At 48.6% G+C, this 16,935-nt stretch overlaps 1 long non-coding RNA gene across 2 annotated transcripts in view; it reads right to left on the reverse strand.

Moving 5' to 3' along the window:
- The window catches only part of LOC307203523, a 101,253-nt gene extending 86,265 nt beyond the window's left edge, over positions 1–14,988 (reverse strand). Inside the window, exon 1 of one of the 2 annotated variants that reach the window (XR_013833222.1) lies at positions 14,683–14,988. This is a non-coding gene — a long non-coding RNA (uncharacterized lncRNA). Of the gene's footprint in view, positions 1–9,797; positions 10,109–14,682 lie in introns of those variants that run through there. The other variant, XR_013833223.1, reaches the window with a different exon arrangement.
- Positions 14,989–16,935: the final 1,947 nt, after the last annotated feature.

The raw sequence follows: 16,935 nt of genomic DNA on the forward strand, positions 1-16,935 counted from the left end.
ACCCATACATGTTTAAATCGCCACACTGAGCTATTAGCATGGAGACAGGGCTTCTTCTTAGGTTGGAACGCGTAGGACAGCAGTCATGCTTGAGATTAAGTTCCAACGAGTTTTGTGGGATTTTATTTTTATTTTTAGTAAAAAAATACCCAAACCCCAGCCAATACATCTCTCCTGTTGAAAACTCCCAACATGTAAAGTGTTTAATGTTGTCTGGATTCCTGTCTCCCAACATGTTTTTTTTAATATATATATATATATATATATATATATAAAAATTAAAGCAGAGACAGTTTCCCTCTTGAAACAAACATGGACATGGCAAAAATGTGTGGGCAGCTGAGTTTAGGGAGCCTAATCGTTCAGTATATTTTCTCCTCTGAACGATGTATTTTTCCTGAAAGAATTGAAAATGGAAAACAAGTGCCTTGGAAAAAAAAAATCCCCAGTTACGAAATATGAATTATCTCGTATTTTTCTACAACCTCCAGCCTCTCACTTACAATGCACACACATTGCTACAAGCCCTTGGCTCCAGCACTCTATGAAATAAGCACCACCCAGAATTAGGAGGCGAGATGATTAAAATAAATAAATGGTTTTATCCCTTTCCTCTTCTCGTAACGCGTCTTTGCTTTGATTTGCTGTGTGTGGAAGACACCCGCCTCACCTTCAGCACCAACGCCTCGCTCCTCAACGCGTTTTAACACTCTGGAGCGATCGACAACGAGCGATTGGCAACGTGCTCACAGATCAAACAATACAGGCATTAGATGCGATTACTGTCTGAACCGGCATCAGACACAATCTCTCCTCCTATCGGTTTCCAAACGGTCCCCAAACCGAGATCAGATCCGGAAATGCAACGCGAAGCATGTTTGATTGAAAACGAGCAGAGAATGAAGCAGAAGGTTAGAAGCCTGGGCAAGGGAGCGGCACCTAAGGAATTCTAGAATAGCGAATCAACAGCCTCAGGTCCACCCTTTATTCCGAAATAAAAGTAACATCCAACAGGCCAATGCCAAGCACATTTTCAGTGGAACTCCTATACATGTCTACTCAGAAAACAGGCCTTTTTTTAGCTCAATGAGACTTCCTTGCAGGTGAGTGCAGGCGGAGGACTGCAGTTTAAATCACAGCAGGTTACTGATCTCAATGCACCAAGGTATATGTGACTCATTTCCACAGAATCCTAGAACTGTAGAGTTGGAAGGGACCACGAGGGTCATATTGTCTAACCCCCCGCAATGCAGGAAACTTTTGCCCAACGTGGGGCTCGAACTCACGACTCTAAGATTAAGAATCTCGTGCTCTACCGACGCCTCGTGCTCTTTTTGTTGTTTAGTCGTTTAGTCGTGTCCGACTCTTCGTGACCCCATGGACCAGAGAACGCCAGGCACTCCTGTCCTCCACTGCCCCCCGCAGCTTGGTCAGACTCATGCTGGTAACCTCGAAAACACTATCCAACCATCTCATCCTCTGTCGCCCCCTTCTCCTTGTGCCCTCCATCTTTCCCAACATCAGGGTCTTCTCCAGGGAGTCTTCTCTTCTCATGAGGTGGCCAAAGTATTGGAGCCTCAGCTTCACAATCTGTCCTTCCAGTGAGCACTCAGGGCTGATTTCCTTCAGAATGGAGAGGTTTGATCTTCTTGCAGTCCATGGGACTCTCAAGAGTCTCCTCCAGCACCATAATTCAAAAGCATCAATTCTTCGGCGATCAGCCTTCTTTATGGTCCAAAAGCCTTCTAACATCACCTCCAGATCACATTCCCTGCATGGAATTCTAGATTGCTGCTAATCTCACAAGGCGGCGGGATCTAACTGACTCCGCAATCCTGCGCCTATTTACCCAGAGGTAAATCTCACTGTGTTCCCGGAGATTTAGGTTGCGACCATTAATCCCCTTTTCTGTAACTAAAAACCCCGCTTGAATTCTACAGGACTTACTTCTGAGGATATCAACTTGTCTCTGGATAGAAATGCTTAGGGTTGCGCTGTTATGGAGTGAGTGGGTTTAGGATTGCAAGTCCAAACCGGCTGATATCCAGGCACTAGGCTCGCCCTTGTGCCACTGGGGAGAGAGAGATCAAGAAGATTCTCCACACACTGGATTCCATTCTAGCGCGCATTCCCAAAAGCAATCCAGCCTTTTTGGATTCTTTTTTGGAATGTTTAAGAGGGAGACATAGATCTCTGCTTTTAACCATTTTCAAAATGCTGTTTTTCCTGTTTTCCCATCGCTATGCAGGCGCGCGCGCACACACACATATAGCAATCTAATAATTACGGTAGATAGATTATATCGGGTAAGGGGGTCTTTCTGATCTCCGGGCTCTTGACCTGCACAAAGCACCAATGGATATGATCTAATAGCTTATTCTACTTCAAAAATTAAATCAACATTAAATCAACATTCTCGCGTGATTTTCCCCCCCATAAAGATTTTTTTTAATTAAAAAAAAAAACTAGCTACAAGGCTAATGGCTAGTTTAATAAACGACCTCGGAAGTAAATTCCTTTGATTTCATCAAAGCTTACTTCCAGGTAATGTTAGGACTGAAGCTCTAAGGAAACACTAGAGTTCTCTGAATACCCCCGGGCAAAATCTTTACGCACCGCCTTCCAGGTACAATGGAAAAGGGACCTTAAGGGGCTCCCAGACCATTCCATAGGTCAATCAATACACTTAGACTGAAACTAAGTCAGTGGAACAGGTATCCACCGAAAATCCTGACTTTGTCAATAAGTCGTAATTTCGGAGGAGGTCCACCAGGTACTGTGTTCTAATTCCAGAACCTTTGAATGAACGGTGGGATTAGATTTCAGGGACAACGCCCTCCGTCTCCATTCCCCCCACCATTTCTTGGAGGGAAATTAGGCTCCTTCACTCTCCCCCACCCTCCATTTTCTTTTGATTTTGACTCGGAACAAACACGCTTTAAAAACACCGCTCGTCCTTTCCGAAGAGATTCACACACACACACACACCCGAATGGTACACGCGTTGTTGCTGTTTGAAAGGATCTGATTGGGTGGGACTGAGAACGTGTGGATCAAACCGGAGTGAAAGCAGTGAATGGGATCTGACGTCGGATCAGAAGCAGATCTGCAACTCCCTCCCCTCCTCCCACGGCCTAATCCAGTGTATTTGCAAGACAGATTGTTTCAAAGGACTAATCTTGAATTAGATTTCTCTGGACTAGAAGATTGGTGGGAAAACGGGGGAAAGATACTGAACATTGTGAATTTGGGGTTTTCAAACAAAATCCAAATACTACTGATCCTCTCCCCAGGTCCAGGGGGAATTGTCGTAGATTTTCCTAAAAGAAGGAGGTGTGGTCCTCTTTAGTAAAGGGTGATTATCCGTGGCTGGCTAGTAGGTCCCTCCGCTTAGTAGCCATCCCTAAAATTCCACCTTCCCGAATGCCATTTCCCAAATCCTCACACTTCTGTATAGAGTCTTAATGTTCTGCGCCTCCCCTTACATATTTCCGTGAAAAGATAAAACCTTTCCGCCTGAGTCCACGTCTGTTACCCGCAGGGCCCGGCACCTATGCAGGAGCGAAATGTGCGGTGCAATGGTGGGGAGGGGTGTGGGGATGATGCTCTCTCAATTTATTTCATTTTCCGTGTGGGTTGCAAGCGAAGGTAAGGGAAGGCCCATCAAGTTACGAAGATTTCTAGCGAAAAGACGTTCGGAATGACGTTCTGGGTTCCACGGACATTCTATTCTGGGGTTTGCGATTGAATCAAGGATGGGGAACTGGTGAAACACACACACACACACACACACACGGGTGTTATTGGACCCCAACTCGCATTAGCGCCAGGCATCATGTGGAAAGTGGTCAGGGATGATGGGAAATGTAGTCCAGGAAGGATCTGGAAGGTCACCGGTTCCCCTTCTCGGAATAAAACGAGGCGCGCGCCGCCGCCCCCCCCCCCCAACCTGGCCTTGTAGAAACGCGCTGCTCGTTTCTGCCTGTACTGTTGTTGTTGCTTCTCCTCCTGCGTGGAAAACAGAAGCAGGCATCTCAAGGCCAAGCGCGCGATATTTCCTCCAGCGCCTGAACAGGATGACCGTAAAACATGCAAGGAAAATCCTTGCATTCATTATTTCTCTGTGCGCAAAGACGCAGAAGCCACTTGGACGAGCTGATTTCTGCCCCCCGCCCCCGCTCCATCACACAGGTAGCTTGCAAGCTAGGCAGACGATTCGATAACCTAAATCCAGAACCGACAGGTTCTGCCACAGTCAGAGTGTCTTAGCCTTTAAGGTACTACAAGACTCTGTTTTTGCTGCAACCGACAGACATGGCTACCCCTCTGCAAGCATGCTAAATCTAAAACGTTGTCGTTACCATTAAATGTGTGTGTGTGTGTGACACAGAGAGAGAGAATGGCGTAAAACACCTATATCGAGCCTATTACGGAGTATTGACTTGTCTCCTCTAGTCAATATTCTCTGCATCTGCCCGTGCAGTTGAACAGTATGTTTCAAGTCGATGCTAAATGCCACAGGATCTCTCTGCTATGGGGAATGGCTGTTCTACGTGTGCGTTGAATCCGGATAAAACAGATTTGTTAGCTGAGTGGGTGGGTGGTGGAAATAAATAAAGAAAAAAGATATGTGTGGATGGATAGATAGAATATTGGTAGGACAGAGAGAGGGAGTGAACGACGGGTAAAAAGAGGGGAGGGAGAGATGAAGGGAAGGAAATAAGGAATTTAAATATAATCTAAATAAATCAAATAATCCCTGGATCAAACCACTATTTCCAGAGGGGAGCTTCGAATCCACGGAACACGAGGAAGGAAAGGAACCAAGGAACGCAAGAGGCGACCGGACCCGCTTTTGCCTGGTGCTAAGCTACTAGCCAGCCTGGCCAAGCAGTCATTCCTGCCCCATTTCTGTCCAGCACTTTCCTTTCAAACCTCCACCATCATTCAGCAGGTAGGCTAGCTCTGGCCAGGCCCGGGAAAGTCTTGCCCGCAGCCTTAGGCCTAACGTGCTGGTGCTGTCTCGCGTTACGGATCCTCCGAGAGGCTTTTGGAAACTGGGAGCACGCCAGCCTTCCCGCAACGCCAATGAGAGGTCTCCTCCCTCGGGTCTCCGGATGGGAAAATGCGGTTGGGTACTAACTCTGCCGCGGAACACAATTCCCTACTTCTCCACCGGTTGCCCAAGAATGAAACGTTGCTTAAATCCGAGGGCGAAGGCACTGGCCAAGGTCCTGGAAGCTAGCTTCCCTAACGTGCCTTCGTTGCCGCCACATATTTGCATCATCTGTTCACCATCTCTCCCCCACTCGCCTCTTGCAAAATAAAATAAAATCTCTTTATGCCTCCTCCGCTCCCTCATACAATGGGGAATTTTCTGGTAAGGGACAGTAAACAAATAGCAAAATAGTGCATCGGGTTACATAATAAGAAATTCTTCCCCAACCTTAAAAAAAGAAAATACTAATCTAGGTATAATCAGCCTCTGGCTGATTATTTGTAACGGATGGAAAATGAACGGTCCCCTATTAAATAAATATTTTTCCCCTCCTCGGAAATTATAAAAGATGAAGAAAACTTCCAAAGCGGTGGCAACCCTCTTAGTGTGTTGTTGCAGAGGGTCTGGTGCCATCTTAAAGACTGAAACTGCACCCCTAAACCCACTTATCTGGAAGTAAGCCCCACTGAACTTGGGAGGTGTACTTCTGATTAGAAATGTATAGGATTCCACTCTAACAAATCGATTCAGACTCGTTCACTCTTCCACCAGATCATCAAAGCTAGATGCAATTCGACTCTAATTGAAATAACAAGTCACAGCTATTGGTTGTTTTACAAGGATTGTATTTAAGGTGGTTGCCAACCTTCCCGAAGAGGGCTGCAGACTTTCTTTCTTTTCCCTGGCCTCCAAGACTTTGGTAGACTGCAGGGTGCCAGTCTAACAAGGCCCAACTCGGATCCATCAAGCGTCAGTACAAAGACAGAGTGTCCTGGCTGCAGCCACGTCACCGCCATCCCCTACCTAGGAGTAGCAGGTGGGAGAAGATTTCAAGCGCGCCACTAAATCCAAAAGGCATCTTTCAAAATCCCTCCTACACCTCAGACGCGTAGCTGAGCCCGATTCTGGGAGGTGAAGAATGGCTCTTCATCCAGCCCAAGAGGAGAGCAATGGGTGGAAGGCGGAGAGGAGATACAGGGATGAAAATGAGGGCGAAGAGAAAGAGAGAGAGGAAAGAATCTACAACCCCACTTTCTGGGAATGTGCCCCACCGCAGCCAGTGTGGCTGCTCTGAAGTGAAGGGGTCCGTGTTGGAAGACTGGACGGGTCAGATCTTTCCAATACTGGGGTGCCATTCAGGAGAAATGTTCCCCATCCCTATAGCTGTGAAATGGGCCTGGGGAGCAAAAGCTTTCGCTCCCTTCTAACAGCGTGAGCTTTGTGCTCCTGCAAAGGAATGCTTTAAATGTGGGGATTTAAGGGTGGCGGGGAGAGGGAGGCGTGGGGAGGGGAGGGAGGAAATCGCGTGGAAGTCCCAACAGGGAGCCATGGAGCACGGCTGTCTGTCTGTCGGTGCGCTGGTGCAGAAAAGGCAGGCCGAGCTCGCAGTAGCCGGGGCCGCAGGCTCGCAGGGGGAGCAGGCTCGGCAGCTACCACGCTCACATGGCGGCCGCCAGATTTCCCCAGTGATATTTCTCCATTCTACCCCTCTCCCTCCCTCCAGCATGCTTACACAACCCCCCTAGGCTGACTGTGTTCCACACCGTGTCGTTATTTCAACGCCCAAAAGCACAACACAGAGAGAGACGCACACCAGAGTAGGTTTTTTTTTTTTAAGCGTTGCAAAATCATAACACAGAGAGAGAGAGAAATCGTGCCTGGTTTTACTGAGATGAGCATTTTTTAAAAGGCTCCCAACCAGCCAGCTAGAAAGAATCGCAGCCCCAACCTCACCGCACTCGCTTTCCAAGACATTCAAAATTAAAGATGCCCTCCTGCTCTCCTCTTCTCCAAGAAAGAAAGAAAGAAAGAAAGAAAGAAAGAAAGAAAGAAAGAAGAAAACTACACACATCATCTCTCGAGGCCTTCCCCCTTTTTTATGCCTGAGCATGTCTGACGTCAGGTCTTCTTTAATTAGGGGAAAGTTATTTTTAGCCAACCTCGAATAACCACACACACGCTTCTTTGCTCGGTGGACTCAGTCAGGTGAATCTCCTGGTTTGTGCTGGGTCCCCTCACCTCTCTCTTTGCCAACTTCGCACCGCAGATCCCGAAGGGTTGGGGGAGTATTTTTGGAGAAAGAAGATGCGGGCTGGTTGGGGGAAAAGTAAGGGCGGTGAACTGGGAAGCCTCGCTTTGCCGAGTAATTAAGAGTCCCATCATGAGCGGTGTAAACGCGGCCGCTCCAGAAACGGAGTAGAAAGCTGAGGGAGAGAAGAGGGCCAGAGTGTGTTTGTTTTTCTCTTTATACTGCCTTCCAAACAAGCGTCGGGGGGGGTGAGGGGACCGTGATCTAGACAGGAATGCATATCCTTTGAACGTCTGGCCTGTTTTGAGGGGCGCAACTTAAAATATCATATGCTATATCCCCAGGCACACGCTCAAGGCTGAGGCCTAATCGGTGGAAATCGTTCTAATTCACTATTATTATTTTAATTGACTCTGAAAAATAAGAGGAAGAAAAGGAAGGTAAGGAAGGAGAAACGACACCTAATAAAATGAAAGTTAAGCAAAGCCAATAAATCCAGACGCGCTTGCATTTGCTGCTACCTAGATATCAATGTAGCGGCTGTAACTTGCGATAGAAAATATATCCAAGTTCCGCCATCCCCACCCCCAACGTTAGTTAGGGTTTCTGCCTCCAATAACAGAAAATTAAAGGAATCATTCTTAGTGGCTGTCCTCATTTCGGTAATGTATGGTAAGCAATACTTCTAAATGGGATGCTCTCTAACTCTATGTTTTCAAGACCAGACATCATGTAAAAAGTGCAATTGTTGTTGTGGTTATCATTATCATTCTCTCAAAAATATCCACTATAAGCCTGGGATATTTCACACGTGTCTTGAAATCTGTTACTCTTTAATATATATAAATATTTTGCACCATGGGCATGGAAACACTACAGAACCCATTTTGTTTGTTAAGAGAATTTGCAATATTATCCATCCCACGCAAATCGCACACGCTCACCACAAACCCACGGGCCCTTCGAAAAGAACAAAGCCTTTTGAAATAACTGGTGGGTGAAGAATCTTCCTAATGCCCTCGGCGTAAATAATAGTCTCAGAAGTGGCTTTTACAATAGCGAGCATTTGGGAGAAGTGGATCGATATCCTTATAATGTTTGGTAAGGACCAGCTCAGAGCAACTCAGTAACTATGTGAATGTCCAAGAAACCAACAACTCGTCCCCTCGTTTCTATCGCGCATCTTGGAAACAAATCCATAAACGTGGAATATTAGCCTGAAACTTAAGGCCGTCCCCAACAGTGGGCCGGCTGAGGCAGCTGCCTCGAGTGGTGGATTCGGGACAAAAGACACCCCCCAAAATGATGCATTATTAATATAATTCTTATGTAATAATTATTTAATATAATTCTTATTTACCAGCACCATCATCGCTAGTGTTAGTGCAGTTATTACTTTCTGCTGTTAGTGTTGTTATTAAATGCTGGCGATGAACTTCAAGGCCTCCTCGCAACACTCTTAGTTCCAACAGCCCAAGAACCAAAGACAGACAGAGGCACAGTAGACTCTCGGAATGCCTTGACTTGGCAAAGGGTGGTAGCTAACTTAGCTTTACTCAGAGTAGACCCATTGAAAGCAATGGACCTCAGTTAGTTCATCCTCACTCACTTTAATGGCTCTACACACACAGCAGGACTAGCATTGGCTACAACCCATATGCTATCAAGGGATACCTTTAATCTGGGACTGCGGGAAGACGCCACCGCCACCACGCTCCTCAACGGCAGCGTAACGCAGCTACCCGATCCACCCGCGTGCAAGTACAATCCAAGCAAGCTTTACTCGGGAGCCAATAATCACGCACGGCGCGCAGCGTGTAAGGGGATCGCAGCCTCGAACAATTCCACCCATCCTGGTTCCTTTGGCTCCCCTCGCCTTCACGTGCGCATCATCCCAAGAGCCCAGCTACTGCCCAAAGCCATGGATGCCTACCTATTTAAAGCTTTTTCCAGCGGGTGGGAGCAAAAACACACTGGCACGCAGACACGGCTTTGTCAAGATCCAAAGCTGCAACCAAGAAAGGCCTGGGAGGACTTTTCCCGATACCCTCTTCCTTCTTCCCGAGCGCCTTCTTCTCTCTTCCCCGCGTTCCCACGCTCTTACTTCCCTTCCCCAAACCCGCAATTCACACGTGCTCGTCTTCCTTTCCTTCTTTGCCTCGTTTGCTTATTCAAAGCAGCAAAGGAAGATCAACTTTCTCTTATGGAAGGGGGGGGGGAGAGATATATTTCTTCCCTCCCCCGGCACCCTCGACCGTTCCCAAATCCCCCCTTCTGCCCCCCACCCCCTCAGAAAAACACCAGCAGCTCCCTGAACGCGCCCCCCCACCTCACGCCAGACGCTGTTTCAAAGGCGAGCAGCGCCATCACTCCATACATAGCCGTCTCCACCGCCTCTAACCCAACCGAATCCCCATCTCTCTTTTCTACGATGGTGGGCCCAAAAACCCACAGCCTTTAACGCCTTCCCCCGTGGTTGTGGGGGAGCGAGAGAAAAGAAAGGCAGGCAGGCAGGATTCTCGGCGAAGAGCAAGCAAGATCAGCACTTACACGCGGCAGCTCCAAGCACGGGTGATGGAGAAGGCAGGCAGGCAGACAGAAGAAATCCGTGGCCAAGAAAATAACAAAAATAATAATAATAATAAAAAGGAGAAGAAGAAGGGGCGAGAGGCGATTGGAGCTGCTGCGTAGCTTATTTCCCAGCCGAGGATGATCCACGGCTTCCGTCTCGCTGTGTGGGCCTCCTTGGCCGGCCCCCCTTTCCCCCTTCTGGCTCTGAAGGAGCGGAGAGAGGGGTGGGGAAGAGGGAGATTTAAGAGAAGGAGGGCGCCTCTAGCTGGGCTTCCTTCCGCGCGCCCAGCCAGCTCCTCTTAGCTCCAAAAGCTCTGGTCGTTTTCCAAGAAAGCCTGGTCTGCTGGCAGGCTGGGTGACGTCAGAGCAGCAGCGTCTTACTCGAGCCAATCAGGGGCGGCTGGAGGAGGAGGAGGAGGAGGAGGAAGAGGAGGAGGGGGGGAGAGGCGAGGAGGAGGGGGAGGGGAGGGGGCGCTTGGCCAGGCTTCTCCACCGAGCAGAAATCTCAGCCTGCCCTCCCTCTCTCAGCCTGTAATTAAGACTCCGGTGGAGCTCCAATTAAAAAGGGAAAGTGGCTTGTGGCGGGGCGGGGAGGGGGAGAGGGAGTCCATTCTGATAGGCTTGCATAAGGACGGCCTTTTGAAAACAGCTCAGGCAGGCTTAGAAGAAGAAAACCAACACTATACCCGCCCACCTGCCCCACCAGCCCCCCACCAGTCCTCAAACCCTCCTGGATAGGGGAATGACCAACGGGGTGGAATTCTGGGCAGGTAAAAGAGGCGTTTTTTGAGGGGGGGTGTTTGGTTTTGTCGCATTCTTTGCAGGGCGTTGAGAGGAGGTATTGTGGGACGGGGGTAATGGGGTTTGCTGAGCAGACCCCCAAGTCTTTCGGCATCTTGGGATGGGGGATTGAGTAGAAGAAAAAGTCTTGGAGCGGGAAGGATATTGATCATAGTGTAGGGAAGCCTTTTTGACATAACTGATATTTTTGTGACAGTGGTTAGGTGACCGTCTCTCTCTTCCCCTCCTTGTTGCCTTTATAGCCACCCATACATCCTGTCTGTCTGTCTGTCTGTTAATTCTCCTGATGATAGATAGGCTTTGCACCTGGATTCTAGGAAAACCTCTTTCCCCACCCCACATTTTCAAACCCAGAGAGGCCCCCTCCCCAACTTCACCCCCCCCGGTGGGATCTGAAAGCCAGGGAAGAAGGGGGTCGCTCTAGAGACCCTCTTCTCTACTTGCCCCCCGCTTTCTGCGCTTGCCTCTCTCTCCAAGCTACTCTTCGCCCACCGTTGTTACCTTGCCTCGGGCGCTGTCCAAATGCTGAAACCCAGCCCCGCTTTCTCCCAGCCTGCCTTCTCCTTCCACCGCGTGGATCCACCTTCCCCCTCTACCTGTCTCTCCATCCCATTCCAAGCGAATTAGGGGCCTTGAAGAGGCCAGGGGAAAGAGCAGCTCTCTATCCGAGATCGGGCAACTTCGCCCTCCTCTGCAGCGAGGTAGAAGGGTGGGAGGCTGCGGTAGTAAAGCGAGGGGGAGTAACGGGGAGGTGAAGTTTCCCCCTCCCCTCCCTCGTCCCCTCCCCTTCCCCCGCCCTCTCCCTCTGTCGTCTGCTTCCCAGGACCGCCGAAGCCGCGGGGGAGGTCTTGCCGCCTGAACTTGCCAGCGGGGTCTACCCCATCCATCAAAATCCAGACAGACAGACAGGCCAAGTTCATGAGCAATCAGTTTAACCCCTTGCAGGCCATTCCAGTGTTGCGCTGGAGCAGACGACACCCCACCCCAGCCCCAATAAAACCGACGGTGCGAGGCGGTGCTGTGTTTAGGTGAATGTGGGCGTGTGGACGTCTGAATTGGAATTCGAGCATTTGGAGCCTTAAATCAGTTCCTTTCCGTTTTGTTTCTCTTCTCTCTCTCGTCTTGATTCCACGTCTCTCCCCCCCCCCCCGTGCTTTCATTAGCCTCGAGCAACTCTAGTCGCTGTCTTATTTATTTATGTATTTGGATCCCCCTCCCTTTTTTATAGTAATTGCAGCTGCACTCCTATAGCCACTTATCTGGTCATAAGGCCCATTTCATAGGACTTACTTCTGAGTAGACCTGTCTAAGCTAGCACTGTACACCTGTTATTATTATTTTATCTCCAAACGTCTTGTTTCTCTTTCCTGCCATGTATGTTATGTAATGAATTTATTTTCCATATGCACATAAAAAATAATCTGCATTTTTCAGTCTGCTCCGCTTAAAAAGTTATTATTATTTAACCAATCGTTGCTTCTGCAACTCTTTTCTCCGGGCCATTAATGTTTCCCTACTTGGACTGTAGACTCAGTCTGTATATATATATGCATATACATATATATATGTATAGATATATAAATATACGATCACACAACACGGGATAATTAAGAGACGCTATGGTATAAAACGTTGAAACCACAAGAACAGGTATTCAAACCTTCGCTAGCAGTAACCAAACTTCGGAAGAGGTAGCTATACAATAGATGGGATAGCTACAAAAATCTTGCTGATCGCTTCGGATTTCTGAACGGGAAAATACAAATTCCCATTTAGAAGATGCTCCGAGTATCACTATGCTCTCTCAGAAAACACCAGGCCCTGCCACGATTTCTGTCTCATTTTGCTTTATGACAAAGCGTCGTATTTTTATTTTATTTTATTTTATTTTAAATAAAAAATAAAAGCAACAGCAGCAAATAACCTCCTTCCTTTTCCCCGGAAGTATCTGAGATAGCGTTGTGTGGGTTAGATTTAAACTCTCTGGCCGTGAAAGGACGAGCACTGAAAAATCATTGCGTAACTGCGGGGGAAACGTCAGCCAGCAGTTAAGAGAAAATAATAGTAATAATCCCCTTCCCGACCTACTGCCGTTTCTCCGTGGCTGAGTTTATTTGCCCTAACAATTAATTCGCCAGAGACGAACTTTCCACGTTAACAGCGCTTCTTTATTTGGAAACCTTCGCGTTTCCTATTGAATTAGCTTTGCTCGGTTGGCGCTGAAATGAAGACGCCGAACCAACTTTTTGCCCGGAGTATTTTCTCACCAGCGCAAAGAAAAGTCCCTCTCTAGCTTCCCCCTCCCTCTTCCCCCCGTACATTTCTTTTCTTTCATTTTTCTTTCTCTCTCTCCCTCTCTCTCATTCATTATTTCTTTTTCTCCTCCTCCTTCTCCTTCTTCTTTTTTAATTCAAGCACCCGGGGGGTAGACGTGCCTGGCAGTTCAACTACTTCCAACCCCTTTTGTCCCGCCCGCCCCGGGGGCTCCATTGTCGCCCTATTGAGTGAAGTTTCTGCCAAGGCAACTTTCCAATGGTGACCGTGGTGCGGCGGGTGTGTGCTGTGTGTCTGGGTGTGTTTAAAGGCACACACCACCGGAGACCTCGAGCCCGAGGAGTCGGCGTGTGTGTATGTGTCTGCGTGGGTCGACCTTTGCTTGTAAAACTGCTCTGTGCCTTCCGAAAGGGAATAGTTGAGCGTTGCAGGAAACAATTCGCTTCGGGATTGTGTGTTTGTAATCTATTTAGATATTGATATAGACACACAAGCACACATAACAGATAAGAAAGTCATAAAGTCAGGGCTGGGTGTGCAATCTTCCTATTTTTACTCTGCTAAGCTCACAAAAGGAAGGATAATTTCCAACTAATATATCATAGTTTCTATACACATCCACACAGAGTCCAGGGCAGAGCTGGTCCAGCCCACTACGTTATCTAGTGCGCCAGAAATCTACTACCACCAAACTAATATCTCCGAGGAGGATGGGGAGGAAATTCACGAGTTATCTGCTTCTCACGGTCAACCAAACCCTCTCAGTCCCCAGCCTCTTTCCCTAGCCCCCATACGAGTGAATGAGCGTTTCCTCCATGTCCTCCCTTGTGTGAAAAGGAGAATATCGGACTGCGATCCGGATTAACGGTGTGCAAATATTACTCCCAGCCTTAAAAAAACAACAACAAAAAAACAAGGAATTGCTGTCCCTCGCCTTTCCCCTTACTCCATACGAAGCACGGAGAGTTCATATGGAGCTGAGGAAAAGGGCTCCCATATATACCTTACATCCCAATTTTAAAAGCAGGTCTCTACAATTTTTTTTCCAATCAATCAAAATCCTAAAGGAGAAAATTACTATATTGCCGCTTCTCCTTCCTGCATACAAGGTGCTGTAAAGTCTCTCCCCACCCCCAAACACACAGATAATAAGTTTCTGCCTAAGAGAGTTTCAGCTGGCCTTCATCTATGGAGACGGAGAGGGGCATCCCCCCCTTCCTAAAAAAAAAACTAGAAGTGGCCGACAAAAATGTGCCAATGAGTTGCCCAGAGCTAGGATCCAGAAGGATGTGTAGCGAGAAAACTCTTCTTGACAATCCAGAGTCAGTCAACAACCTTAGAATGGCTTGTGTTTCACACTCACACACACCCGCGCATGCACAAACACTCAAGCGTGTGTGTGTGTGTGTGTGTGTGTGTGTGTGTGTGTCTGTATGTGTATTCCACACCCTCTCCTCTAAATCCTAAGACTCCCTAAACGGAAGGAAGGAAGACACGTGTCCGGGGCCACTGCGGCAGCCCAAGTCAATTTCAGACAGTAAAAGGTCAGAAATTCCACTACAGGACTTGTGATTTGTTGTGGTGGGGAAAGCCCCCCCAACCCCGCCATCATCATTTATATTCCAGGTTGAAAATTTAGCCTTCTTCTGTACCCCCAAGACAAACACCCCCAGATCTCCTTGGCAGCTCCTTAGCCAAGAACCCTTCTAAAAAGAAAGAAATGAAGAGTCATTTTCTCTCTACTGTGTCTTAACCAAACGCCACGCAATAGGAACCACGGTGACCTTACCTTGCCGGAGAGGACTTGGCGACCCCGTCCGCTTTGCTGGATCTCAGCTCTCGATCTCTCTTCCTGGGAGGGGGGGTCCCCTGAGCGTTCCCCCTCCCACAAATGGAGGGTCCTTTTTAGAGCTCCCTCCCTGCGCTCCTCCGTCTCTGTGTCTCTCTGTGCAACTGAAGCTCCGTCGCTCGTCTCCCGAGCAGAACAACGAAGGCTGATTCCCCCCCACCGCCCCTCTTCCCTCCTCACCTCAGAGGGAGGCGGGAGGACGAGGAGGACTGCGGGGTAATGTCATTTTAGGATGTGGGAAGCCTGTAAGCAGGTGCCATGTGGGGCCAGAGCACCCCACGTAGGTCTATACGTCACCTATAAAAAGCCCCCGGCGCCTCCTTTCCTCCTAGGCTCCTGGCTCCTGATGCTCGCCTAATAAATATATGAATATCTATAATAACAAGCCTCGTCGCTCTTTTTCCTTTCATTATAAGAATAAATGGGGGAGAGAAATAACTTACAGACTTGTACTGAGGAAGGAAGAGAGGCAGAGGTTGGGTGAGTGATGGGGAACATCGCTGAAATATTTGGGGTGGGAGGAGAGGGGCAATAGTTGGCGTCCAAGGATGGAGGGTCCGCAGACTTGGGGGAAAGTTTGGAAAGAGAAAAGGGAGAGGGATGCCAAGTCCTCGAAAAGGCAGGAAGAAGAGGCGGCGTGGGTCGCAAAAGGCGAAGAGGGGAACTAGCTGGGGGAAACTCTCAAGGATGGGGGTTTCTCTCTTTGCCCCACCTCGAGAGAGAGAGTAGAGAGAGGCGGGGGTCTCCGTCCATCGAGGGGTTTATTCCAGCCCTCCTAGTAGCCTAGACTGAAGAACCACCTCGAGAAAGCTGCCCCGTTCTCATTCCAGCCCTGCCAACCGAGTTTTGGCAATGCGAGCGAGGCGGCGTTCACACGCTCCGCTGGACTGGATTGCGGAGCCAGATGCGGAGCGAGGCTTCTTCTGTGGCCGCCGCCGCCTTCCGGAGCTCGCGGTCGCCTGTCCCGGTTGGGGCGCTGCTAACGCGAAGAAATCCACAGCCCCCTGCCTGCCCCCTAACCTCCGCTCCCCCTTTCCAGTAGTCCAGAGTTTCCCCACGGGCTCAGGCTCCCTCCGCGCTGCGAGCTGCGCGCTATCTGGGCATTTCTGCCCACGGGCAGAGCACACTATCCTCACGACTGGGGTGACGGAACCGGGGGAAGGGATGCGTGCACACCATAAACGGATGGGGAGCCCAGTTCGGAGGAAGGGAGAGACGACGGGCAGTTTTCTGATCTGAGGTCTGCGTCCTCACTCAGCCCCGTTTCCCTTACGCACCCAGTTCCATTATTCGCGCTCGCGTGTGTTTGTGTGAAAACAGTGTCCATAAAGAACGGCAGATGAGATAGACGGCTGGAGAAAAAGACAGGTCGGTCTAAGTTACACACACACACACACACACACACACACAACCTGCCTTATAAACACGCCAATAGTTTGGATGGAAGGAAGCACACCTATTGGTGTGTATGTGTTACAGGGACTGTCGATTTACATTCGTATAATTGTTTTTATTTTTTTTATAACACGCCTGTGTGTTTTTGTGTGTGTGCACCTATCTGTTGGCGTGTACGTGTGACTAAGTGACTGACAGTGACGATACATCATTGGTTTTATTTTTCTCACGCCTGTGTAAATGTGTGCGAGAAAGCACGTGCTCGTGTGTAGCAACAGTCGCCGCATTTTGGACAGTGACTATCACACGCACACACGTGCGGGTGTAAACGGCCAGTTTATAATATCCCGTTGCTGTTGCAATCAAAATACTTCAGTTTCTACACTGGAACAACTTTTCAACACGAAGCTGTCAAAGTCCAGCCTTTCGCCTCTGCCACTTCCCCACCTAACACACACACACCCTCCTTGCAAACCAGGGAAAGTTGTCTAATAGAGATTTCCAGTACTTGACGAAGCAATGTTCATGTGAACTCCCTGAGACGCGAATGGAGCCGAACGTAGTCTCCGCGTTAGGAATGGGCAAAATTGCAATACGCATGCACACGCAATAGAGCAACTGAATATCCACATTGTGGATGTGTGATCGCTTTTCTTATCGCTTTTATTAATATAAACCCCCCCCTCAAAAAAAAACACCCTTCTCCCGTTCTGTTTTGCAAGTATCATGCTATATATATATATATAGATATAGATATAGATATAGATATATATTTAAAGAAACATCAGAACAACGCCG

Source organism: Podarcis cretensis (genome assembly GCF_951804945.1).
Source record: "Podarcis cretensis genome assembly, chromosome: 14".
Lineage (NCBI taxonomy): Eukaryota > Metazoa > Chordata > Lepidosauria > Squamata > Lacertidae > Podarcis > Podarcis cretensis.